We start from the raw sequence: 26,285 nt of genomic DNA on the forward strand, positions 1-26,285 counted from the left end.
ATGCAAGAATATTATATTTGCTTCAGATGCTTGAGAATACAATACACTATAAAGTACTGAAAATATGATTCCAGCTTGACAATATCTTAGAAGTGGCCCATGTATCTCTTTTTGAAATGACTTTAATAATGACTGACTTTAATAATGTCAGGGAGGAAGGATTTCAATGGCAGGCAAGCTGTGATGAATGAGCAGGCGGGACAATGAAGCTATTGACAAAACATGCTAACTTTTAGATTCTAGCTAAATTATTACTTTTCTTTCCGGTGCAGAGGGAGACATGCAAGTGTATCAATGTTCATTAGACTCGGGGTAATAAAAACGTGAGTGACAGTCAATGGTCTGTGACTGTCATGTGATTGTTAGTGTAGGTGAGCGAGGCGCGGCAGCATGCCTTCTTGTTTAAGAGAGCTCCGTGGCCCACAGTTGAGATGGGGACTTTGTAGAAAATGGAGGCCATGAAGGAGGCGAAAGAACGGAGTCTAAAAAAAGAATAGAGCAAATTTCATAATTAAAAGAGATTTGTTTTCTGTTTTAGATTTGACTCTTGTTGGTTGTTCCTGCTAGCTGTTTAGATGAAATAAATGGAATATCACTTAATAGACAGAGGCGTTGATACAATTTCCTCTCCAAAGATCTGATCCCTAGCATCCGAAGGCAACGAATTCAAGTTAGTATTGAACTTGAATTTGTTCTGCCGGAGTGAAAATTGGTTCCATTAGGCATCAGGCACAGAACTCTTTGAGACCTGGCTGGCGCTGTGGCTATGATCTCTCCAACTAGCTGCAACAATAAAGTCTTAAGTAATGCTGGGTGTGCTCCGGGAAATCATCCAGTGCTGCTGGATTGCTTTTTTAAATTAAAGTTTCCTAATTTTATAGTCTTCATAAATCTGGACCAAGTTTAATTAAGGTCATCTGGGTGGGTAAAGCTTTAAGGAGTGAGCACTTAGAGGACACACGATATTTGGAATAACTTAAAATGTGGAATATTCTGTTATATACTGTCTTTCGCAGGGACTCTTTCCTTAGCATTTTTTCTTCCCCATTTACCCATACTTCTACTTCCTTCTCATTGCAAATTTATAGCTCTCTGGGGGAAACCCTGGAAGAGTAGTATATCAGACAGATAGATATACTACCCAAAAGCTTAAAAGTTAGTATCTGACTAGATAAATAAAAATCTAAACAATAGCTGCAAGAAAGAAAGAGGGAAAAAAAAAACAGTTTATCTTATGTGAACAAATATGCACAATATGTTAAGAGAAATTAAAAAAAAACACATATCATCTAAAACTTCATAATTTAGGGGCTGGAGATGTAGCTCAGTTGGCAGAGCACTTGCTTGGCATTCAGAGACTTTATTCCAAAACCACAGAAAAGCCGCATGTGTGCGCTTGTAATCCCAACCCTTCCCACCCAGAGGCAAAATCAGAAACTCAAGGTCATAGTGAGTTTGAGGCCAGCTGAGGATATACTAAGGGAGAAAATGTTCATATTTTACCTGTAGACTTATGAAATGAATGTATTTTTTAGAAATAAAGTATATTGATTAGATACTGTGGTAGATATCCCCATTATGAAAGTATTTGATAGCTTTAATGAAATAAATATGAGAATTTCAAAATTACTAATGAGAAATATTCAACTCAATGGCAAAGTGACATAGTTTTAAATTCTCTTTAATTTATCATTTAAATTTATTTTCTATTCTTTTGAACAGAAAATTTGTAAATTTACTATTTTTACACCATTTTCTCCTTTTAAGTGTTTGGTTTATTTCCTTGTGAAGAAATACTACTAACTGAGTTAATAGTGCACAAATAAGACAAAAGTCATAAAAATCTTAAAGGTAGGGGCTGGAGAGATGACTTGGGGGAGATGAGCACTTCTTTGCTGTTGTCGAAGCACCAGGTTCAGTTCCCAGCACCCACAGGGCAGCTCACTGTCATTTGTAACTCAAGTTCCAGGGAGCCCATGCCCTCTTTTATCTCCTTGAGTGCCAAGCATGCAAGTGATATACATATACACATGCAGGTCAAAAATTCATTCGTAAAATAGAACAAATAAATCTAGGCTTTAAAAAGAATCTCGTAATGTTTGGCAATAGATAGAATTCATATCTAGTTGCCACTTAAAAAGCTTACTGTGCCTGAGCGGTGGTGGTACAAGCCTTTAATCCCAGCACTTGAGAGACAGAGGCAGGCGGTCTACATAGTGAGTCCAGCCTGGTCAACAGAATGAGTTCCACTCAAAAAACAAATCAACAACAACAAAAATGCTCTCTCTCTCTCTCTCTCTCTCTCTCTCTCTCTCTCTCTCTCTCTCTCTGTGTGTAGTCCTGAGTATCAAACCCAGGGCCTTTTACATACTAGACAATCACTCTATCAACTTCCTTCCTTTCTCCCTCCCTCCTTTCCTCCGTCCCTCCATCCCTCCCTCCCTCGCTCCTTCCTTCCTCCCTTCCTTCTTTTATTTATTTTTCCAGACAGAATTTCTCTGTGTAGCTCTATTTCCTGGAACTAGCTCTATAGACCATGCTGGCCTCAGACTCACAGAGATCTGCCTGCCTCTGCCTCCCAAGTGCTGGGATCAAAGGTTTGTGCCACTGCTGCCCAGCCAGTGTTTTGTTTTTCTTTCTTTCAAATTTGTTCATTCATGCCGGGCGGTGGTGGCGCACGCCTTTAATCCCAGCACTTGGGAGGCAGAGGCAGGCGGATCTCTGTGAGTTCGAGACCAGCCTTGTCTACAAGAGCTAGTTCCAGGACAGGCTCCAAAACCACAGAGAAACCCTGTCTCGAAAAACAAACAAACAAACAAACAAACAAAAAACAAATTTGTTCATTCATTTATTTATTTAATGTATATGAATGGTTTATCTGCATGTACACCTTTGTCCCAGAAGAAGACATCAGATCCCACTAGAGATACTTGTACAACACCATATGGTTGCTGGGATTTGAACTCAGGGCCTCTGGAAGAACAGCCTGGGCTTTTAAGCACTAAACCATGTTTTCAGCCCCCTCCAGTGTTTTCAATAAGTGGAAAAATTAATGCCATCTTCAACAAATTTGTAACTCAAAATCCAAATTGATCCTATTTTGTGATAAATGGTTAAAAGTAGGTGAAGAAGCAGTTTACATTTCTTTTGCTCAGTGAAAATTGAGTAACATTCCTCAGAATCCATTGAAGTCTTTTATTTTCCTATGTGTTTTTGTTTGAGAGTGTGTGTGCGCCTGAGTATATGTCTATGCACCATATGTGTACAGTGCTCATGGGGACCCAGAAGAGGGTTTTGGAATGCCTGGAACTGTAGTTATAGATAGTTGTAAGCCACGATGTGAGTGCTGAGAATTGAACCCAGGTTCCCTAGAAGAGCAGCAAATGCTCTTAACTGATGAGCCATCTTTCCAACTCCAAGACTTTCTTTTTCTATTGTTCTTGCTTATATAAAAGATATAATGGCCTCAGAAAAAAAATCATTGAGTAACAACAATGGTGACAACAATTTTATTAAAAAGCAATGCCCAGCAGGAGCACCAGTAATGCAAGACACACACGCAAACAAAGCACTCATGCATATAAAATAAAAATAAAGGAGAAAGAGAAGGCCTACATTGAAGGCGAAGGCATAAGTCACAAACAATCCCACACCAGTTTGGAATTATGATTAATAGAATGGTTATTTATTTAAAGGGGAAAAAAACAATCAGGAAGGGAGTCTAGTTGCCAGAAGCAGAGCAGAAAGCAAGAGAGAGAGGAGAGGGAAGTGGCTGTTTTTTTAAAGGGAGAGAGACCACACCCCAATGGGCTGGTATCTCAACGACTATTGGCTGAAGGAGCGGAAGGAGCTCCCGCAACACTACATGGCTCCTTAAAAATAGCTCTAATATTGCACCAGATGTTGCCTGTCAGTGTCTTGCTCTTTCCATTTTTCCCCCTAGATCTATTGAAAGGACGTTGCTTTGTCTTGTAGGAGTCTTGTTCTTCCCAAGGAGTAGGGGAAAATGCAACAGACAATTGCAGGAGCATAGTCTTTGACACCGTGTCCCAGAGGACTTAGGTGGCAAGTGGGCAAGGAAAGTAGAACACTTAGGCAACTGCTGGACTAGAACACTGAGCAGGTGCTATCATAGCTGACTGGAGAAGAGGGAACTGCTGCATTCAAATGAATTAGGAAGTGAAAGGTGTGTGTGCGCGTGTGCGCGCACACGCATGTGTGTGCATGCGGTCTGTGTGTCTGTGTGTTGCTATTTGCATGTAGATTTTTTTTGTTTGTTTGTTTTTTTTTGTTTTTCGAGACAGGGTTTCTCTGTGGTTTTGGAGCCTGTCCTGGAACTAGCGCTTGTAGACCAGGCTGGCCTCGAACTCACAGAGATCCGCCTGCCTCTGCCTCCCAAGAGCTGGGATTAAAGGCGTGCGCCACCACCGCCCGGCCAGGCTCACTTTTTTAAAAAAATAATAAACTTATAATTTTCAAATAGCTTTAGTAGACTGTATAGTGCATATAGGACTTTTTTCCTAAAAGTTTTATCCCATTTATGTATACACTGAGGATAATCCGAAAGGCAGTTCTCTCCTTGCTCTGCGTGGGTTCTGTGGATAGAACTGGGGTCCTTGTTGGAGTCTGCTCCAACAAATGAGCTAGGGTTCCTGTGAAGGGGTGTGAGAATGGAGGAAGTGGTAGATTGAAAGAAATCGAGTCAGAAAACACAGGATCGATGTGGGGGACTGCCAGTTTACTTTGCACAGCAGTGAGTTTATTCAGAGCCTGCTTAAATACAAAAGCAGAACAAAGCACAGCATAGATGGACAGTATCAAACCACAAGACCATTCCTGTCCTTGAGTGAGCAGTTTCTTCTTCTACCTGGATATGCCCCCGGCTGGCATTCACCTGCCTGTGTCATAGTAGATAACGTGTTCTTTGCCATGGGCTTAATCCAAACTTTCTCACAACCCTCAAGGATGCAGGCAGAGCAGGCGAGCTTGAACCCAGATAAGTCAGAATGGACTCCAGATGGAAACTGAGTCATCTGCAGGCTACAGGTCTTCAGGCTCTGAGGCAAGCTCTTACCTGCTGAGCCATCTCATCATCTCAGAGTTTGAAATAATTGCAGGTTGTGGAAATAGTATGTTGAGCTCCCTGCATGTGCATTATCTCACAATATTCTGTTTTCTTTCCTTGTTTCAAGACAGTGTCTTGTTACATAACCATAGCAGGCTGGAACTCTCCGCATACACTAGTCTGGCCTTGACTTTACTGTGATTTTTCAGCCTCTTCTTCCCCAGTGCTTAGTTTGCAGGTGTGGTCCTCTGTGCCTAGCTACACAGACTTCGGAGAACACTTAAAATCAAGTTTAGTACACTGTTATCAACCATATTCACTGTGTCCTAACTAGATCATGAACTTATTTCTCCTATCCACCAGCTTCTTTTAAACTCTGTTTGTTGGAGTTCTCTCTTAAGTCTTTTTCCTAGTACTTTATCACATCACCCAGGACAAAGGATGCTCTCGTGTGTGTGTGTGTGTGTGTGTGTGAAGTGACCCCACGGGCTTGTGAGTACTAGGAAACTACTAGCTTAAATTTTTATTATTTATTTTAAAAATATTTTATTTTGATACAGGGCCAACCTAAATTTCCTAGTGTTTGTATGTGTATTTTGTCTGTTTGACACAAGTTAGAGTCATCTGGGAAGACAGTCTCAGTGAAAAACCATCTTCATTAGCTGGGCAGTGATGGCACACGTCTTTAATCCCAGCAGTCGGGAGGCAGGGGCAGGCGAATCTCTGTGAATTCAAGGCCAACCTGGTCTACAAGAGCTAGTTCTGGGACAGGCTCCAAAAGCTACAAAGAAATCTTGTCTCAAAAAAACAAAACAAACAAACAAACAAAAAACCATCCCACTGAACTTAACACTATTGGAGAAAAAAAAAAACATGTCAACATAATGATGCCTAACAATATTCTGCAATTCTTATAGGTTGGTGCCTACCCCAGTTATCATCAGAGAAGCTTCATCTAGCAACTGATGGAAACAGATGCAGAGACCCACAGCCAATTGTTAGTCTGAGCTTGGGGAATCCTGCTCAATCAGGTGTCAAGGACACCACAAAAAAACCCATACAGACTCAACTAACCTGAGCTCACAGAGTCTCAACCAAAACCCAGGGAGCCTGCGTGGAACTGACCTAGGCCCTCCGCACGAATGTGACAGTTGTGCAGTTTGGTCTACTTTTGGAATTCCTAAGAGTGGGGGCAGGGGCCGCCCCGACACTTCTGCTGGCTTTTGGAACCCTATTCCTCATGCTTGGTTGCCTTGCCCAGCCTTAATACAAGCAGAGGTTGCTTAGTCCTATGGAAACTTGATATTCCTTTCAAAACTGAGGAGGGGTGGAAGGGGATGGAGGGCAGAGGCGAGCTGGAGGAGGGAATGAGAGGAGGGAAGGTAGGGATGTAAAAATAAATAAATAAATTTAATTAATAAAAAAAGAAAGAAAAGAAAAACCACTTCCATCGGATTGGCCTATAGGTAAACCTGTGGGATATTTTCTTGATTGATGATTGGTATGAAAGGGACAGTCCAGTGTAGTCAGTGCCATCCCTCGGCAGGTGGTCCTGGGTGTATAAGAAAGAAACAGGGATGGGCGGTGGTGGCGCACGCCTTTAATCCCAGCACTCGGGAGGCAGAGGCAGGCGGATCTCTGTGAGTTCGAGACCAGCCTGGTCTACAAGAGCTAGTTCCAGGACAGGCTCCAAAACCACAGAGAAACCCTGTCTCAAAAAACCAAAAAAAAAAAAAAAAAAAGAAAGAAACAGAACAAGCCAACAGTTAGCACACCCTCATGGCCTCTGCTTCAGTTTCTGACTCCAGGTTTCTACTTTGAGTTCCCACCCTGATTTCCCTTCATGAAAAGGTCTAAGAGGAAAGAAGGGGTTGCTCCTGGTAACCACAGCAACAGAGAACCTAACTCACCTGCTGGCTTTGAACTCCTTTATGTAGCCTAGGTAGGTCTCTAATTCATCCTCCTCTCTGTCAGTCTCCAAACTAGCTAAGATTCCAGACATTCATTTCCATCTTACTTTCAGCATTTTGCCTGGAAATCACTAGAGTTCAATCCCGAAGTTTATTAGGCATATTTACCGATGGTGCTATTTCCCCACTCACTTCTGAGTTGTAGAATGCAAATCATAGTTTCCAGACTGCAGCAAGCCTTTTACTTTCTGGCCTGTGCAAATGATTTATTATATATATGCTAAGGTTATATATTAGAGGTACTTCTTTCTGTGTGTTGTTTGTATTGGTTAATGAATAAAGAAACTGCCTTGGCCTGATAATTCAGAACTTAGGTAGGCGGGGAAGGTGGAACTGAATTCTGGGAGGAAGAAAGCAGAGTCAGGGAGAGACACCATGGATCTGCTGCTGGAGATAGATGTGTTGAGTTTTACCCGGTAAGCCACTGCCATGTGGTGATACACAGATTAATAGAAATGGGTTAAATTAAACTGTAAATTAGTCAATAAGAAACTAGAGCTAATAGGCCAAGCCATGACTTAATTAATACAGCTTCTGTGTGGTTATTTTGGGTTAAAGCTAGCCAGGACGAACAAGTAGCCCTCTCCTACAACATATAAAACCTTTAACTGATAGTGTCCTTGCTGCTTTTCCAGTCTCTTTCCTATCCACAAAGTTCATGTATTTTTGATTTTGTTCTGGTGACCAACTGTAAGATCAGTAAGGGAGGCAGAGTCTTTAGAAGTGTTAGGGAAATGAGAAACTAGAGAGTTGTACAAATGTAAGAGGAGTCAGAGAAGTGAAGGTCTGCTAGAAAGATTCAAAGGAGATAGACACATCTGGTCTCTGTGAAGCTCTGGAATGGGTATGCCAGTTGCTGCTGTAGAGAAATTCTTGATGTGATGGACCACTCAGAGCCTGCACTGGAATCCAAAGGGAGAGACCACCGAAAGGTCTTTGGGATGCTATTGCCTCTGTGGGGCTGTTCTATGACTCCTGGTGGCTTTCCTGTTAGTTGGAGGGCTGGTGGTTGGGAAGAAGAGCTGGATACACAGTGATAGAGAATGTTGATCAACTGGGGTCACCAAGCACCTGAGATTGTTTTCCATGTCTGACTGAAGACCCCATCAGTAATTGCTGCTGCTTCATGTCAACCTTTCAGTTAATAAATTTTTTTTTGATGAATTCTAACATGAAACATAGAGGGAAGGGCATTCTGGGACTTGTAGTTAATTGAGTTGACAACAGCAGAATCCAGCATCGAACCTATATTCTTCTCTGTGGCTCCTATGGAAACAGCACCACAGAAGACCGAAACCATGTATTTCATGTGCCGTATATGTGAGACGGTGGTGTGCCAGTTTTGCAGATTGGTACAAACTGGGGCAGTGAGATGCCTTAGTGAAGAAAAGTGCTTATTGCCTTCTAGGCCAATCAGTTTATAATTAATGTAGGAAGTAGAGACGGGGCAACGAGAATTCCGGGAAGAGGGAAGTTTCAGTCTGCCATTGTGACCCAGATGCTGAGGACGAAAGATGTGACTGCCTCCCTGAAAAAGGTACCGAGCCATGTGGCTAACACAGACAAGAATTATGGGCTAATATAAGTTATAAGCATTAATTAATAAGAAGCCTGAGATACTAGGCCAATCAGTTTGTAATTAATGTAGACCTCTGTGCGATTTCTTTGGGACTTAACACCTGCGGGAACCAGGCAGGACAGAAAGCTCAGTCAACAATGGCCAAACAGGGTGACCCGAGTTCAATTCTAGAAACCCACATGGTGCAGGAGAGAAAAGACCTCTGCAAGTCGTCTTCTGACCACCACACATATACCATGGTGCGCACAATAAACAGTAAATAGATAAAAGACAAAGACAATTCATACAATTTGATATTCTGTTGGGGAATAGAATTTAGTTCTATTTTACAGTCATGGTTTTCTGTGTATGATTTGACCTTTACATCTACACCCAATATTCTGTGTTGCATATTCTTGCCACTCCATTGAAAAGTATCTTATCAAGTAGGTGAATGATTTTTAGACGTTAAATCCAACGTACTTGAAAGAAAACCTTATCTTTGGAGGAAAAATGAGAATTTGCCATTTCTTTCCCTATATCCTTCCTTTCTCCACCTTTTTTCTGTATGTAGCATGCCTTATGCGGTATGCACACTTGTGTACGGGGTGCATGGGCCCAGAAGAGGATGTTGGGTATCTTCCTCTGATCTCCACGTTTTTGTTTTCTTTTAAAAGATAGATAGATTCCCTTACTGAACCTGAAGGTCTGTGTTCCAGCTTGATGCCCGTCCAGGGAGCTCCTGCAATGCAGTACATCTCTGTCCTGAGTGCTGGGTTATGGACATGCACTGCCCTTATCTGGGCGCTGAAGATTTGAACTTACATCCTCTTGCTTTTTCACCCCTGAGCTATCTCCTAAACCTCACCTACCCTTTCTTTCTCCAGTTCCTATGATGGAGTCCTCTTTTACTTCTTTGGTTCTGTCTATTTTTTAAACACTAGTGTTAGGATTGTATTCGAGGCTTTCTTGTATTTGGTGGTGAGCTGGAGCCAGCTCACAGAAGCTCCCAAGAACCAACTGGGCACATTCCTTCACAACTTCACGTTCAGTGATGACAAGCTGGTAGCTTGAAATTGGTGCGGGTGTTTATGCCACAGACACCAGCAAATGCTACAAACGAGGCCTCCCTTAGCTGGAGAGGTGGAAGCTAGACGCCCGAATATCACTGCTTCTATCTTGTTCTTCACGCTCTGCCTGCATAATCCACAGTTACAGGCTCGAGAATCATCTCTGCTGTCGCGGCTTTTCCCTCCAGGGAAGAGTTGTCTGTAGGCCCAGTTTTTCAAACCCCTTCTGGCTTCACTTGGCTCTTCCACAGCCGATCATATTTCTCCTTAAAACTGCTCTTTCTTTTTTTAATTCTCTCTTGATGATTGGCACCATCATCGCCCTCTCTGTCACCCTCATCTCTCCATTCCTCATTCCACCGGGAGATGCTGTTACTACTCCAACTGTGCGCATGCGCTCTCTCTCCTTTCTTATGCTGGGAATCAAACCCCGAGCCTCACAGATCCTAGGTAAGTGCTCCACCGCTGATCTACACCCTCGGCTCTCTGCTGTTGCAAACAGGGGTCTCTCAGTGTTGCTCAGGCTGAACCTGCACTTCTGAATGAGATGACAGCTGAGTGTTACCATACCTGGCAATTCCAATTCTTTCTGAAAGCCCTCTGCTCCTTATACCCACTGCAACAGCCCTCAGACAACGTTTCTTTTCTAGATTGTTGCAACAACTTCCAAATTGGCTTCCCTCCTTTTGGTCTTCCCTCCTTCCAATCTGTTCTCTACAATGCAGCCAGAATGATCTTTCAGAGGCACAGATATGAACATCTCATCTCATCCCCTTGTTTGGAACCCTTGAATAGTCCTTATATCTGCTGCTCTTAGTGATAAAAGTCTGGCTTGATTTACATAGTGCACAGACTACAATAAGTCCTGTTGTTATGTCCTGCCTCCTCCCGCACCTCTTTGTGACAGGGTCTAGTGTAGTCCATGCTGGCCTGGAAGTTCTGTAGCTGAGGATGACCTTGAACTGCAGATCCTCTTGCAGGTACCTTTCCTATGCTGGAATTACAGACATGTGTTGTACGCCCCACTTATATGGCTCTGGGAATTGAACCCAGAGCTTCAGGCATGCTAGGCAAGCACTCTGCTAACTGAGGTAAGTCTCCAGTCTCTCTTTTCAGTCTCATCGGTTACCGCAACTTCTCTTGACACCATCTAATCCATCCCTTTCCCGCTAAGAGTTTTCACCTCTTGGATTTACGTGTGGTGACCTTTGTCACAGATTGATGATACACACCTTTAATTCCAGCACTTGTGAGGCAGAGACAGGCAGACGTCTGTGAGTTCAAGGCCAACCTAGTCTATGTAGTCAGCTGGGACTAAACAGTGAGACCTCGTCTCAAACAAACAAACAACAGAAAAGAAAATGTAAACACTCAGCATCTGCCTCACCACAATAAAGAAATTCCTCCTTCTAGAGTGAGGAGGAGGATAAAGAAGATGAGGGCACTTCTGGCTTTTTTTTCTTTTTCTTTTTGTGCAGGGATATAATCCAGGGCTTTGGGTGCACACTAAGCAAATTTTTACCACTGAGCTATGCTCTTTACTTACGTGTGGTGAGCTTTGGCCCAGACTGATGATGCATATCTTTCATTCCGGCACTTGTTCTGATCCAATCCACCCCATTTCTCCCCTTCAGCTTCCTTCCCATGCCTCACCACCACTTATTCCTCTAACTTCATGTGTTGTTTTTATTGAGCTATATATTTTTCTCTGCTCCCCTCCCTTCCTTCCCCCTCCTCTTCTACCCTCTCCCATGGTCCCCATGCTTCCAATTTACTCAGGAGATCTTGTCTTTTTCTACTTCCCATGTATATTAGATCTATGTATATCTCTCTTATTGTCCTCATTGTTGTCTAGGTTCTCTGGGATTGTGAATTATAGACTGGTGTTTCTTTGCTTTATGTCTAAAAGCCAATTATGAGTGAGTACATGTGATATTTGTCTTTCTGGATCTGTATTATCTCACTCAATATGATGTTTTCTAGATCCATCCATTTGCCTGCAAATTTCAAGATGTCATTATTTTTTTCTACCCTTGTGTAAAGGTACTACATCTTTTTTAGCCATTCTTCAGTCAAAGGGCATTTAGGTTGTTTCCAGTTTCTGGCTATGACAAACAAAGCTGCTATGAACATAGTTGAGCACATGTTCTTGTGGTATGATTGAACATCCTTTGGGTATATACTCAAGAGTGGTACTGCGGGGTCTTGAGGTAGGATAAACTCTTTTGCTTTTGATCATAATGTTTTGTCACAGCAACAGAAAAATAAACATGCAGAGTCTATCTTTTGCAGCTGTCTGCCTCTCCTCATGTTTTCCAATAATAATGGGGGCAAGTTCTGGTTTTCAACACCAGGCAGAGGGGTCTGGGATATAGCTCAGTAGCTAAGAGCACTTGCTCTTCCAGAGGACCCAGGTTTGATTCTCAGCACCCACATGGCAGCTCACAACTGACTGTAACTCCAGTTCCAGAGATCTGATGTCCTCTTCTGGCCTCTGTGGGCACCAGGTACACATGGGCATAGATATCCATGTAGGCAGAATACTCATAAACATAAAACTAATAATACATACTATTAAAACATAAACATGAGGCAGGGATAAAGCTATGGCATAGAATGAGTTCTTCAGAGGGCTTTGGTTTAGGACTGCAGTTCCTCCAGTCTTTGTCCGGTGCTATCACCACCGAAGGGGTACAGGAGCAAGCCCAGACATGGCTTCCTGGATCCATCCACTAGTCTAGATCTGTGCAGATACCTACAGATGACCTCCCAGAGAAAAGTTCATAATCACCTTTATTTCTGAGTTCTAAACACTGGGACAAAGTGACTGGATCTGGACAGGCCGGCTACCCCCAGCTTCACACTCTGTAAAAAGCTATTCCTTGTGACGCTCACCTAGGCTGAGTCTTTTGTGCTGCATTCTTCTCTATCTCCTGGTGAGTTACTCACTTCCAAAATTTTGATGTCCTTTGTTCTCACCAGCTCTCCAGCCTTCAGAGAGGTTGCGAGCCAGTGAATCTCAGAGAGATGGGGCAGGGTGTGAATGCTTCTTCCCAGGATGCTTCAGTCCCCCCATGACCAAGCCTTGAGACAGACTTTGTCAGGTCAGAAAATAGGACCCTGGGCCTCCGGCCTCTACCTCGTGGCTAGACATACTTTTGTTATTATCAATATTAGTCTGATCAGATTTTTTTTTTTTTTTGAGACAGACTCTTGCCAGATAGCCTAATCTTGCTTTGAATTTTCAATTCACAGCTTCCAAAATGCTGGGATAACAGGTGTGGCCTGTCAGGAGCCATGTCCCCCCAAAATTTACAGGAAGCACCACCGTGAGGAGTTTTTGCAGAGGGCTTCACTTTCCAATTGTATTGAAAATAGTCTTATTGACCAAGCCTATCTCACACCCAAATTAACTGTTAATAGAGAGCTATCTGTTAACAAAACCTGCCTCACATTCCAAACTATCTAGACAACTAGGTGTGTCACCTTGTGACTTCCCGACCAAGGAATCGTGACCCGACCCATCGTAACCTCTCAGACTACGTGACGGACGTGGACCACGTGGCAAGATCCCGTGCCCCAGCCCCCCAAGCTCCCCATTCAGGGGCTATATAAGCTGTAACCATGACCCTAATAAACGGAGGCTTTGACAAATAAGCTTAGCCTCCTTCCTGCTTATCAGCCTATGCCTTTCAGGTGGTGCCTCTCCGTGACCCTGGAATAACTGACCAGCCAGGCGGGTTACAAACCCTAGACAGAGTAACCCGCCGAGGCGGCTACAGTGGCCCACTGTTTTTGGCAGTATCAACAAGGTTGCTTATATTATTAGTGTGGAGTCTAACCTACCCTCTGTGCATACTAAACACAAATAACTTCGTTACCCCTGGACTATACCCCAAACCTTTATCAAAAAATTCTTAAATAGGGAGCTAGAGAAATGGCTCAGAGGTTAAGAGCACTGACTACTCTTCCAGAGGACCTGGGTTCAATTCCCAGCACCCACATGGCAGCTCACAACTGTCTGAAAATCCAGTTCCAGGGGATCTGACACCTTCACACCAATACACATAAAATAAAGATAAATAAATCATAAAAAATTTTTTAAAAAGTCAGGACTATATAGAGAGATACTGTCTCCAAACAAACAAAAAACGCTACTGCCAGGTGGTGGTGGCGCACGCCTTTAATCCCAGCACTTGGGAGGCAGAGGCAGGCGGATCTCTGTGAGTTCGAGACCAGCCTGGTCTACAAGAGCTAGTTCCGGGGCAGGCACCAAAGCTACAGAGAAACCCTGCCTCGAAAAACAAAAAAAAAAAAAAAAAAAAAAAAAAAAAAAAAAAAAAAAAAAAAAAAAAAAAAGAATTTTTAATGCATTTTTCTTTTTTTGGTAGCGGTTTTTGTTTTCTTTGTTTTTTTTGTTTTTGTTTTTTTTTTTTTTTGGTTTTTTGAGGCAGGGTTTCTCTGTAGCTTTGGTGCCTGCCCCGGAACTAGCTCTTGTAGACCAGGCTGGTCTCGAACTCACAGAGATCTGCCTGTCTCTGCCTCCCAAGTGCTGGGATTAAAGGCGTGCCCCACCAACACCCGGCTAAAAATTCATAAATATTAGAAAAATGTTGGGTTTACAGTAGCATTTGTACATTTTCAGTAATTCTACTATTTACTTATAAGATTTCATATTTTATTACTAGATACCAACAATGTCAGCTTCTTTCTTGTCCTGGAAGTGACAGGTTGTTCTCAAACTTTTGATCTCCCACGTATCTTAAAGGACAGGTTGACATCAGATGAGCAAAGAAGGTGATGTTGGCCTACAGCTGAATTTTGGATTACATACGAATAGCCTGTTGGAGTGGCTTGGGATTTTTCATGTCCATGGATGCCCTTGTGGATCATAGCAGATAGGTCTGGGGGTTTTAGGATGCTCTTCGTTCTTTTCTTCCGCTAGTTCTGTCTGTCTGCCCCTCAGCTCTCTTCCCTTCCTTTGTTGTCTATTTCCCTGAACAGTTAGCCTTTTCTAAAGCTTCGTACTTCCCGATTGGAGCTTCAACTACAAGCCCAAAGCCTTTTTATCACATTTATATTTTATTTCCTAGACAGACACAACCCATTTCTCCACTGAAAAGTTTCCCTATGCTGGGAATAAGAGTAAATTTTCATGCACTTGGGGAGAGTGAAAGGAGTTCTCTGTTCACAGGAGACTGGTGACAGTCAGAGGGCGGCCACGGCTGAGCAAGGTCAAGTGGAAGCTGTGCTCGCCAGCGTCTGACGTCTGGGCTTTGAACTAGAGGGTCAAGGCCCGTAATTCCAGCGTGGTAGGGAACACCTTTAATCTCAGCAGGCAGAGGCAGAGGCGGACAGACCTCTGAGTTCAAGGCCACCTAGTCTAAAGAGTGAATTCCAGGACAGCCAGAAGTACAGTACAGAGGCGGAGAAAGCCTGTTTCAAACCAAACAAAAACACAAAAACAAAAAACAAACAAACAAACAAACAAAAGACTCATAATCCCAGGGGACTGGGGAGACGTCTCAGATAGTAAACTGTCTGTTATAAAAGCATGAGGACCCAAGTTTGGTCCTAGGCACCGACATAGAAAACACAATATACAGACAAAAAAAAAAAATTGGGTGCCATGTTTGTAAGCTCAGTGTTGGGATCTGGGGTCAGTGTTGCATGAGATGGAGATAGCCAGATACTGGGACCCATTGGCCAGTCAGCCTAGTCAAATCCATGAGCTCTTGGTTCAGTCAGGGAGTCTGTCTCAAAAAATAAGGCGGGAAGCAATGGAAAAAAAGCATCTGATGTTGCTGTTGGCCTCCACCTGCACAGGTGCACATGTACATACACATAGACGCGCACACACACCTAAAAACATGATAACCGCAGTCCCTCATAATTTTAAAAGTCTTAACTGGAAAAACAAAAACCGAGAGCAGTGAGTGCTTCGTTATGAGACCTGTGAAGAGCCTTCCAGGCTCAAGTTTCTCTTTATAATCCTTTCTTCAGCGCTCTGCAAGAGTTATCTTTCTAAAAGCACAAACTCCCGTCCCCAGCTTGAATGTCACCTCCAGAATACAATCTAAGTGATTTAGCACAAGTTCTGGAGGTCTCTGGAATTCTATCTTCCCCTAGGACTGTGTGGTTTTTCCATCCTGTCTTTGGTGTCATCCCCACCTGCGAGGCTATTCTGAATTGTTCCTATTCAACTTCTTTCCCAGATCACCTGTTGAGTGAAGATCTTGTTAAGGACACTTTCGGAGGACTTTTCACTCTTTCTCATAAAGAACTCTTTACAGGGGAATGAGAGTTTTGGTTTTATTTTATTTTATTTTGAGTTTTTGTTGAAACCCAGAGCTAGAGAGAGCATGCCGGGCAAACACTCTACAGCTAAGCGATACGCCCAGCAACATTTAAACAATTTTGAAGTGTTCTTATGTTGAGTTTTAAGCTAAATAATTTAAGGATAACCTTCTGATTTTCCCAGAAGGCCATCAACCATCAAATGTGTGTGTGTGAGTGTGCACTTCCATGCTTACACTTGTTGTCTGATGTTTCTCCCATGGCTCTCCATTCTCTTAGGCAGGATCTCTTGCTGAACCTAACACTAGCTTGCTCTGGGGATCCCTGTCTCTGCTTACTGCATGCTGGGATTCCAGCCAGGCCTCCATTCCTACCTGGCTTTTCCATGAGTTCAGGGGATTCAAGCTCTGGTTCTTGAGTTTGTACAGCAAATACTTTCCCCACCAAGTGAGTCATTTCTTCAGGCCAGTTTAAAGGGTCTCAATTCTTATTTTCTCTTTTACCTACTATTACTCAAATCTCAGCAAAAAGTAAACAATTTTAATTTTTTTTTCATAAATTTTTATGAAAACTGATGTTCTTAGGAATGGTAGCAGCTTTAATGTACAATAGTTGATTGACTAGAGGAAGCAGACCAACTCCAAAGTCTCCTTGTTCTCATTCTGAAGAGCTGTCTGCTGTTTAAACTAGGTGAATTTCTTAGTGTTTCTCAGAGCACACCAGTTCAGCTGTTTTTCTATAAAAATTACTTTTTGAAAATCTGGGTGACCTTTCTTTGCCCTCAAATAACTTTCAGAATACTTAGACATAAAACCTTCAAACTCTACATATTCACGGCCCTCTGAGGAATACAATGGTCGTTAGTTTGAGAAGTTTAGTATTTTTTTTTTTGAGTTGGATAGCTCTAATGTTACATGTTTGCACATGCTTGGTATGTGACTCTTCATCTGCTGATGAAAATTGATATGAGACTTTCATATCATATATATAGACACTTTAAAATTTGTTGCCTTATTTACTATGTCATAGATGTTACAAAGACATAAGAAATTTATGCTGTGACTTCTATATTGAAATCAAACTTTATATTTTTAAGCAGTATGAAAACTGAAATCCTACTATGAAATTTCAGAGGCCAGGCAGAATGCTTTATGGTGCTGATACCTCCAAAAGTGATCTCCATTTTGTCCACATTCCATCACAGGAACTCCATGGCAAATGGGCTTTTGCGAAGATCCATAGAAGATTTTTAAAAAAGGCTTACTTTTGTTTTTTGAGTATCTTACCTACATGTATGTATATGTAACGTGTGTGCTTGGTACTGTGGAGGCAGAAGATGTTATCAGATCCCTTGGAACTGTAGCTACTGATGGCTGTGAGCTGCTATGTGGGTGCTGGGAACTAAGTCATGTACTCTGCAAGAGTTAGTGCTCGTAACCACCAAGCAATCTTGTTAGTACCTCTGTAAAAGAGTTTACACACATTCTCCTTAGAGTCCTAAGCAAAGACTGCTGGTTGCTAGAGGAATTAAAAGCAATAATTCAAAGAGTGGTGGGTGGGTAGAGAGATGGCTCCGTGCTTAAGAGCACAGTGCTGACTACTTTTCCAGGGGACATGGGTTCCGTTCTCAGCATCCACATGGTGGCTCATAACCACCTATAACTCCATTCCCAGGGGATCTGATGTCCTCTTCTGGTTTCTATGGGCATGACACACATGTAGTGCATAGACAGGCATGAAGGCAAAACAGCTATACACATAGAATAAAGAATCAAGGTTAAAAATAATTTTTATATGAGTTGCATTTAGAATGTGGTGAATACATTTTACTGCTTGGACATGAAGTATGTCCTCCTCAAGTCTCGTTTGTCCCTTTTCTCAATGAAACTCAGAGCTCACAGAGGTAGTTTGTCTCGCTTGTTCCAGGGATTCCATGTCTCTACACCTGGCATTTATGAGGGCTCTGGGGATCTGACTCTGCCCCCCTGCTTGTACAGCAAGCACTTTAAGTCTTGAGCCATCTCCCCAGCTTCTAAAGCCTCATTGGTGAAGGGCCCTCAGCTTGTGGAGTCTGTCATTGTGTTACTCATTGGCAAATTCACCATTGAGAAGCGATGGGAACTAGATGTAGGGCAGGCTGGCTGGAAGAAGTAGGTGACCAGGTTAGGGCTTTTGGAGAGTGTCCCTTTTTCCTGGCCCCTTTCTGTCTTCCTCCTTCTGCTCAATGGCTGCCAGGACTGAAACAGTTCCTTTATGTCCTCTGTGCCATGACATTCTCATCACAAGCCTGTTGAAATGGCAGCGAGTGACCATGGACCGGAAGCCCTGAAAATCTTAAGTCTAAATTAATCTCCCTTTAAATAGTCTCTTTCAGATACTATGTGACAGTGATGGCGGCTAGCATATAATTAACTAGTATCTAATCCCATAGTTCCTCCTAGATTGTCCCTGAATGTTTGACCCTTATTCAAAATACAAGACGCTTGACTCATTGCCTCTGGCGGTTTGGTTCTGTTTGCTTCTACACTCATCTACCAGCCTAGAATGGAAAGAGCTCTCTGCTATGGTTAGCTCCGGGGTATTTACTACACCCTCTGTCATTGGGCTCAAGTTCTATCTCTCAGCACCTCGCAATGTGACTGTATTTAGGGAAATATTGTTTTATTTATTTATTTATTTATTATGTATACAATATTCCATCTGTGTGTATGCCTGCAGGCCAGAAGAGGGCACCAGACCCCATTACAGATGGTTGTAAGCCACCATGTGGTTGCTGGGAATTGAACTCAGGACCTTTGGAAGAGCAGACAATGCTCTTAATCTCTGAGCCATCTCTCCAGCCCCCGGAAATATTGTTTTTTAACTCGTTTTTCTAATTATTACTCTTCACTGATTAATTTGTGTATGAGTGTATGACATGTATACCTGGTGTCCACAGATACCAGGAGAGGCATCTGATACCCTGGAGCTAGACTTAAAGACAGTTGTAAGTTGCCATGCAGATGCTCAGAATTGAACCAGGATCCTCTGCAAGAGCAACAAATGCTTTTAACCAGTGAGCCAACTCTCCAGCCCTGAGGTGCTGGGGATTGAATCAGGCAGAGAAAGTATCTTTATATAACATTTAAAATGAGAGCATGAAAGTGGATTCTAATTCATTATGACTGGTGTTATGATTTGAATATGAAGTGTTCTTCCTAAAGGTCTTGGTCCCTATTAGCTGTTGGCGCTATTCTGGGAGGCTATGGAAAGCTTATGAAGGTGGGGGGCGGGGCAAGCTAGAGGAAGTAGGTCACTGGGGTGGATACTTGAGGTTATGTTATGGAATATTACTTAACCAGGCAAAGATGTGTTACATTTGTTTATGCTGCATTTGTTTAATGATGTAAAGATGGGTTGCTTTGCCTGCCTAAGGCCCCTGATTGGTCTAATAAAAAGCTGAATGGCCGATAGCTAGGAAACAGAGGGGTGACAGGGCTGGCAGACAGAGAGGAGAAGCTGGAGGAGAAATTTAGGCTCAAGTGAGAAAAGGGAGAGGGAGTGAGGGAGAAAGAGAAGGAGATTCCTGGGGTCAGTCAGTCAGGCAGCTGCCAGCCAGTAAACATGGAATAGACACACAGAATGAAAGAAAGGTAAAAAGCCCCGAGGCAAAACATAGATGAAAAGAATAAGTTATAGGAGCTAGTTGGGACAAGCATGCGATAAGGCTGAGCATTCATAATTAATAAGTCTCCGTATCATGATTTGGGAGCTGGTTGGTGGCCCAAGAGAAAGCCCGCTACAAGGGTGTATCGAACCTGGCCTGCCCTTATCTTCCTCTGTTCTTTGTCTGTCATGAGGTGAACAGCTCCCTCTTCTACAAGCCCTAGTCCCTCACAATGGGCCCAGAAATACAGAGCCAAGTGACCATGGCAATTCCTCCCTATAGGTTGTTTTTGCCAGATGTTGGTCACAGTGAGGCAAGGGTGCCTGCTACAGTGACTGTCCTTACAGAAAGGGTGAGCTTGACACAGAGACAGATGTGCACAGAAGGAAGACAATGAGAGACCTTGGGAGGACTTGTGGGATGTCTAGGGATAAGGGAGCTTGCCACCAAGACCAATGACAGAGTTTGATCTCTGAGCCCCACCTGATGGAGGGAAAGAGCAGACCCTTGTAAGTTCTTGTCTAAACTCAATAACATTCCATGGTGCCCTTGCTCACACACATAAGTGCAGGCTAAGCCCTGCTAATGTCCTACTCTAGCAAGCTCTACAACACCTTTCGTGTAATGACACTGAGTCAGCCAGTCTGAGTGGCTTCTGTCTCCTACTGGAACTGGTTAATTTAGGACTATAGTTTATTTGGTCTTTTAAAAACTGTGTTTGCTGTTTTATTTTATTTGTTTGCTTTTTCTCTTATGCTACTGCTAACCGAACTTAAGGCCTAATTTGTTAGGCAAGAATTCTACCATTGAATTATATCAGCTTATGCCTTATTTGCTTCAAGATTTCATTAGGCTCCCTTTCTCCTTTTTCAATGCTGGCTCTCCTGTGTTTGTGCCACTGAGATATACTCTCAGCCCATATTCACGACAGTAACCATGTTGGCATAACAGTCTACACAGTCAGGATGCTTGGGTTAGAACATTTTTCTAATATCAGTCCATACCTGCCTCTTTCCATCCTCGTGGGAGTGGGCTCTCTTATAGTTATCTGGTCCCCATGATGCTATAATTCATTCGTCACTTTGATTGAAGTCATTCATGAATTGCTTGGCAACAGTCATTCCCAGTCATGCAGATGAGCGTAGACCAGTGCTTCTCAAGCTGCCTAATGCTGTGACCCTTTAATAAAGTTCCTCATGTTGTGGTGACCCCCAACCATAAAATTATTTTTGTTGCTATTTCACAACTGTAATTTTGCTACTGTTATAAAATGTAATATAAACATCTAATATGCAAGATATCTGATATGAGATCCCCGTGAAAGGGTTGTCTGACCCCAAAGGGGTTACAGGCTACTGGTTAAGAACCATGAATATAGATGATAACCAATAGCCACATCATTGCCTATAGACAACACATTTGTTGAATGGAAATCTTTTTTGTTGTATAGGGACAATATGTTTGTCACAGAGTTACCCTTCAGGCCTTTTGTCTTCTTGTTGCTATTGATTTATTCTCAGAAATAATTCTAATTCTTTTTGACTTGAGACAGGGTCTTACTAGGTATTTCAGTCTGGTCTCAGATTTACTGTTTTCCAACTTCAACCTCCTAAGTGCTGGGATTACATGTGTGTGCTGTTATATATCTGGTCCATTTTCCCACTAAGAATGTCATCCAGGAGTCAGGCAGTGGTGGCACACACATTTAATCCCAGCCCTTGGGAGGCAGAGACAGGTAGATCTTTGTGAGTTTGAGGTCAGCCTGGTCTACAGAGTGAGTTTCATCCTGTCTCAAAGGAAAAAAGAAAAAGAAAAAAGAAAAAAAGAAAAAGAAAATGCCATCCAGGAAATTTCTGGTTTCCCTGGTTTTCAAAAAGGGAACCAAGGGACCTAGAGATAGTTCAGTGGTAGAGTACTTGCCTAGTATGTGTGAGACCTCAGTTTCACACACATATACACACCAAGAAAGAACAAGAATACAAAAATGTTTTGTTGGCAAGGCCTTATGCTAGAAACAAAATAAAACACAATTTTCTCTGCCAAGTGAAGATTTAGTTATGTCAAAAGTAGTGAAATTGCCGGGCGGTGGTGGCGCACGCCTTTAATCCCAGCACTCAGGAGGCAGAGGCAGGTGCATCTCTGTGAGTTCGAGGCCAGCCTGGTCTACAAGAGCTAGTTCCAGGACGGGCACCAAAGCTACAGAGAAACCCTGTCTCAAAAAACCAAAAAAAAAAAAAAAAAAAAGTAGTGAAATCAAGCTTCAGGTTCCTCTGCCCACCCTAGACAGCCAGCAGGGCAGGTTTCAAACAGAATTAACCTCAGAAGATGAACTAACTGTTCAGTGGGGAAAATAGAGTTTAACTGCCTTGAGGGGAAATGTAACCAGAGATTAAAAACTCAATCTGTGTTACATTTGAGCTACCGAATGTGATTTGACTGTATAGCTCAGTGGCCTGCTCCCCCAGGCTCATCTTGAAGCAGGGGCATTGCCAACAGCGCTTGTCATTTGGCTACCTTTTCACTGTGGCTTTCAAGATAACATGTTGTCCATTTTTAAATAACATTTAACATGTTCATCTCCATTTGACCGAGCACTTACAGCAAAATTGTTAGTGCTTACAGCTTGCTGTAGACAGTATTTATCCTGCTTTCCAGAGCCACTTTATCAGTTGGGGGAAAAAAAAACCACTGTAGGATTTCTAGCCTTTTAGGCTAACATCTACTCTATTAGCTCCCGAAGAGAAGGACCATAAATAATCCGTCCATTTTGCAGCCCATGCTTTTAGCTGAGGCATTAATCATGGATGCTTTTCCTTTGCCTCATGAGAGAAGACAGTCTTGGAGTTTTAAAAATTTTGGTTTACAAAATATGGTTCTTAAGGTAGGCAGCAGTAGAGGTTGGAGATGGGAAAGGGGGGCAGACTCTGCTGGACTTTTGAGGAAAAAACCTTGGGAACAAATGGGTCTTTTCTTTCCAGGGCTGAGTGATACTTCAGAGAGCTATCTAGTAATAAATGTGGGGGAGGGCTTTCTGCTAACTCTTGCAGGTCGGAAGGTGCCATTCATTCCTTCTGCATCGACGCACCGAGCCATCCCTTGGCCCTCGAGCAACGGATGTGCACAAGAAAGAGCTCCGTGTTTCAAGCCAGTGCAGGGGGACTTCAGAGCACAGTTAAGGCTGATGAACTGCCTTTCTTTTTATGGGGGCTTTTTGTGAAATTCACGAGCATACAGTGAAGTTACTAGTTGAGTACAGTGGTCCAGCTGATCATCCTAGCACTCAGGAAGCTGAAGTGCAGGGACCAGGAGATGGTGAGTTCAAGACCAGCCTGGGGTATATGGTGACTCGTCTCAAAAAAACAAAGTGGTGTTGGTCTTTATTACTAGTACTGTTTTTATTGACGTTGAAGGGGGAGGGTCCTTAGATACGATTTTTTTTTTTTTTTTTTGGTTTTTCGAGACAAGGTTTTTCTGTAGCTTTGGAGCCTGTCCTGGAACTCCCTTTGTAGACCACGCTGGCCTCGAACTCACAGAGATCTGCCTGCCTCTGCCTCCCGAGTGCTGGGATTAAAGGCGTGCGCCACCACCGCCCAGCTCTTAGATACAATTTGCTTAGTAAATAAGCATTGTCTTTTTCCTAAAAGGTAACCACTTAAAAAAAAAAAAAGCTGATCATGAAAGAGTACGTTTAATACAAATTTTAATTTTCCTTTTTTCTTTTTCTTCTTCACAAAAAAAGGAACACGATCCCAAGATTAGGAGGGGTAAGATGGTGCCAGATCTGGTTCAAACAGTGACTACCTACGTTATTTGCTTCCTTCCTTCCTTCCTTCCTTCCTTCCTTCCTTCCTTCCTTCCTTCCTTCCTTCCTTCCTCCCTCCCTCCCTCTCTCCTTCCCTCCCTCCCTCCCTCCCTCTCTCCTTCCTTCCTTTCTTCTTTTGTTTTGTCTTTTTGTTTGTTTGTTTGTTTGAGACAGGGTTTCTTTGTGTAACAGCCCTGGCTCTCCTGCAAGTTGCTCTGTAGACCAGGCTGGCCTCCAGCTCACAGAGTTCACCTACCTCTACCTCCTGAGTGCTAGGATTAAAGGCATGTCTACCACCATCCAGCTTTTTTCTTTCTTAAAATATCTTGTTATCTATCTATCTATCTATCTATCTATCTATCTATCTATCTATCTATCTATCTATCTGTTGTTGTCTCTCTTTCTCTTTCTCCCTCCTCTGTGTTTGCATGTATACCACATGTTTCAGATGCTTAAAGAGCCTATACTAGGTTGTTTCCTGGCTAGTAAAGTCCGAAGTGTCAGAAATTGTTTTAATTGGCATTGGAGAGATATTTCAGTGGCTAAGAGCACATGCACACATGCACGTGTTAGTTAATACGTACACACACACACACACACACACACACACACACACACATCGCTGTGTGGGTGGTGCATGCATGCCTTTGTAGTACCCCAGAGGCTAACATAGGATGATCTTGAGTTTGAGATCAGTCTGGACTACATATTAAGACTATGTCTCAAAAATCCAAACAAACAAAACAAAATAGAAAACCCTAAAGCATGCAAACAATAACAATTAAGGCTGGGTGAGGTGCACAGGCCTTTCATCTCTGCACTCCGGAGTCAGAGGCAGGTGCATTTCTGAGTTTGAGGCCAGCTTGAGCTACAGAGTGAGTTCTAGGACAGCCAGGGCTATACAGAGAAACCCTGTCTCAATAAAATAAAAACAGAGCTATAACAATTGACAGCCCCCCTCCTCCAAATAACAAGTAAGAGAAAAGATGCCTTATTCAACGGTTAGGGGGAATGTAAATTAGTCTAGTCACTATGGAAATCAGTATGGAGGTTCTTGAACAAGCTAAAAATAGATCTCTCACATGATCTAGCTTTGCCCTTTCTGAGTATTTTCCTAAAGGAATGCGAGTCACTGTACCACAGAATTACATGAACATTTATTTTTTATTACAGCACTGTTCTTAACAGCTAAGATATGGAACCAGCCTAGATGTCTGTCAACAGATGAATGGAACAAGAAAATGCAGTATGTATGTATATTGGGGGTATTCTACCCTGAAGAGGAATGAAGCCATAGCCTTTCTAGGAGAATTCATGGAGCTGGTGATCACCATGTCAAGCAAGATAAACTGTAAGACAAGTGACACATGTTTTTCACTCTTGTAGAATTTTTTTTGTTTTGTTTTTCGAGACAGGGTTTCTCTGTGGCTTTGGAGCCTGTCCTGGAATTAGCTCTGTAGACCAGACTGGTCTCGAACTCACAGAGATCCGCCTGCCTCTGCCTCCCGAGTGCTGGGATTAAAAGCGTGCGCCACCATCGCCCGGCTACTCTTGTAGAATCTTAAAAAAGAAAATAAAACAAAACAAGCCATGAGAGGCTGGAGAGATGGCTCAGTGGTTAAGAGCACTAATTGCTTTTCCAGAGAACCTAGGTTCAATTCTTAGCACGCACATGGCAGCTCACAACTGTAACTCCAGTTCCAGGGGACCAATGTATATATAATAAAGTTAAATAATTAAAAAAAAACAAACAAAACATACAAAAAACTGTGACAAGAAAGCAGAAAGAGGTAAATACCAGAGGTGAGGAGGCATATTAGGGGAGGGAAGAGATGGATTCCGGATGAAAACAATGAGGACAGGCTCCTGGGTATGGTGGAGGAGAAGGGTTATTGTAGATATGAGGGAGAAAACATCCAGAGGGGTCTGGAAGGATCTAGACTTAACATGACCAGTAGACTAGATCAGGATGTGGGATGTGGGGGCTGAGAGAGAAGAGATGGGGGCAAGGGGACAAGAGAGGTCCAGGAGCAGAGCCATCTGCGAGCTGGAAGGGAAGTGGAAGTCCCACCCCTGAGAGGGAGTGGTTTGGGGTAGGAAGTGCGGGAAGGAGCCATTGCTACTGAGTGAGACTTGTCAAAGGTTCCTTTGAAATGTAACATTCCAGGCTTTTTGTTGATAAGGAGTGACATTATCTCTCCCGTAACTACTTCCTGCTGAAATTGAGGTGCCTTTGTGTATATGGGTGGGCAGGAAGGTTGGAATGATGGTCGAAGGGTAGGAAGGGAGAGAGGAGTGCAGGTTGCGGAATATCTGAGGCTGGTGAAATGCAGGCTACTTTAGGGGTAGTCAGGGATGCAGAGGCTCAGTCTGGTTGGGGAATTCAGCCCGAAACATCTAGAGCTGACTTTTGGAGCAATCTGCAGTGGACTGGAAACCTGTTGGGGCAGATATAGACTAGGGACAGAAGGTAAAGTTAAGGAGCTTTGGGAAAATCTTTATCTTGGGTGTACACTTGAACCTTCCAGGCTCGTGGTCCTGCTAGTTGGGTGGGAGAGTCCCAAGACCAAGAGAGATAGATCCCACCCTTAGAAATAGGCATTAGGCAGGGAAGCTTAGGCTTTGACTGGCAGGAATACTTATTTGTAATCTGTCTGACCTGCCTGTGAAAGGTTTATCTAAATCGACTCTCTGAAGCATACTTGATTTTTTTTTTCAAGATAGGGTTTTTTCTTGTGTCCTGACTGTTCTGGAACTTACTCTGTAGGCCAGGCTGGCCTTGAACTCACAGAGATCCACCTGCCTCTGCATCCCAAGTGCTCGGTTTAAAGGCGTGCACCACCGCTGCCTGGCTTAATATAAATCTTAATATAACAA

The 26,285-nt window shown here is 42.9% G+C and overlaps 1 pseudogene; it reads right to left on the reverse strand.

The window, feature by feature from the left end:
- Nucleotides 1–334: 334 nt before the first annotated feature.
- LOC130886106 (40S ribosomal protein S26-like) overlaps nucleotides 335–26,285 on the reverse strand; it is a 33,941-nt pseudogene continuing 7,990 nt past the window's right edge.

This window comes from Chionomys nivalis, chromosome 13 (assembly GCF_950005125.1).
Source record: "Chionomys nivalis chromosome 13, mChiNiv1.1, whole genome shotgun sequence".
Lineage (NCBI taxonomy): Eukaryota > Metazoa > Chordata > Mammalia > Rodentia > Cricetidae > Chionomys > Chionomys nivalis.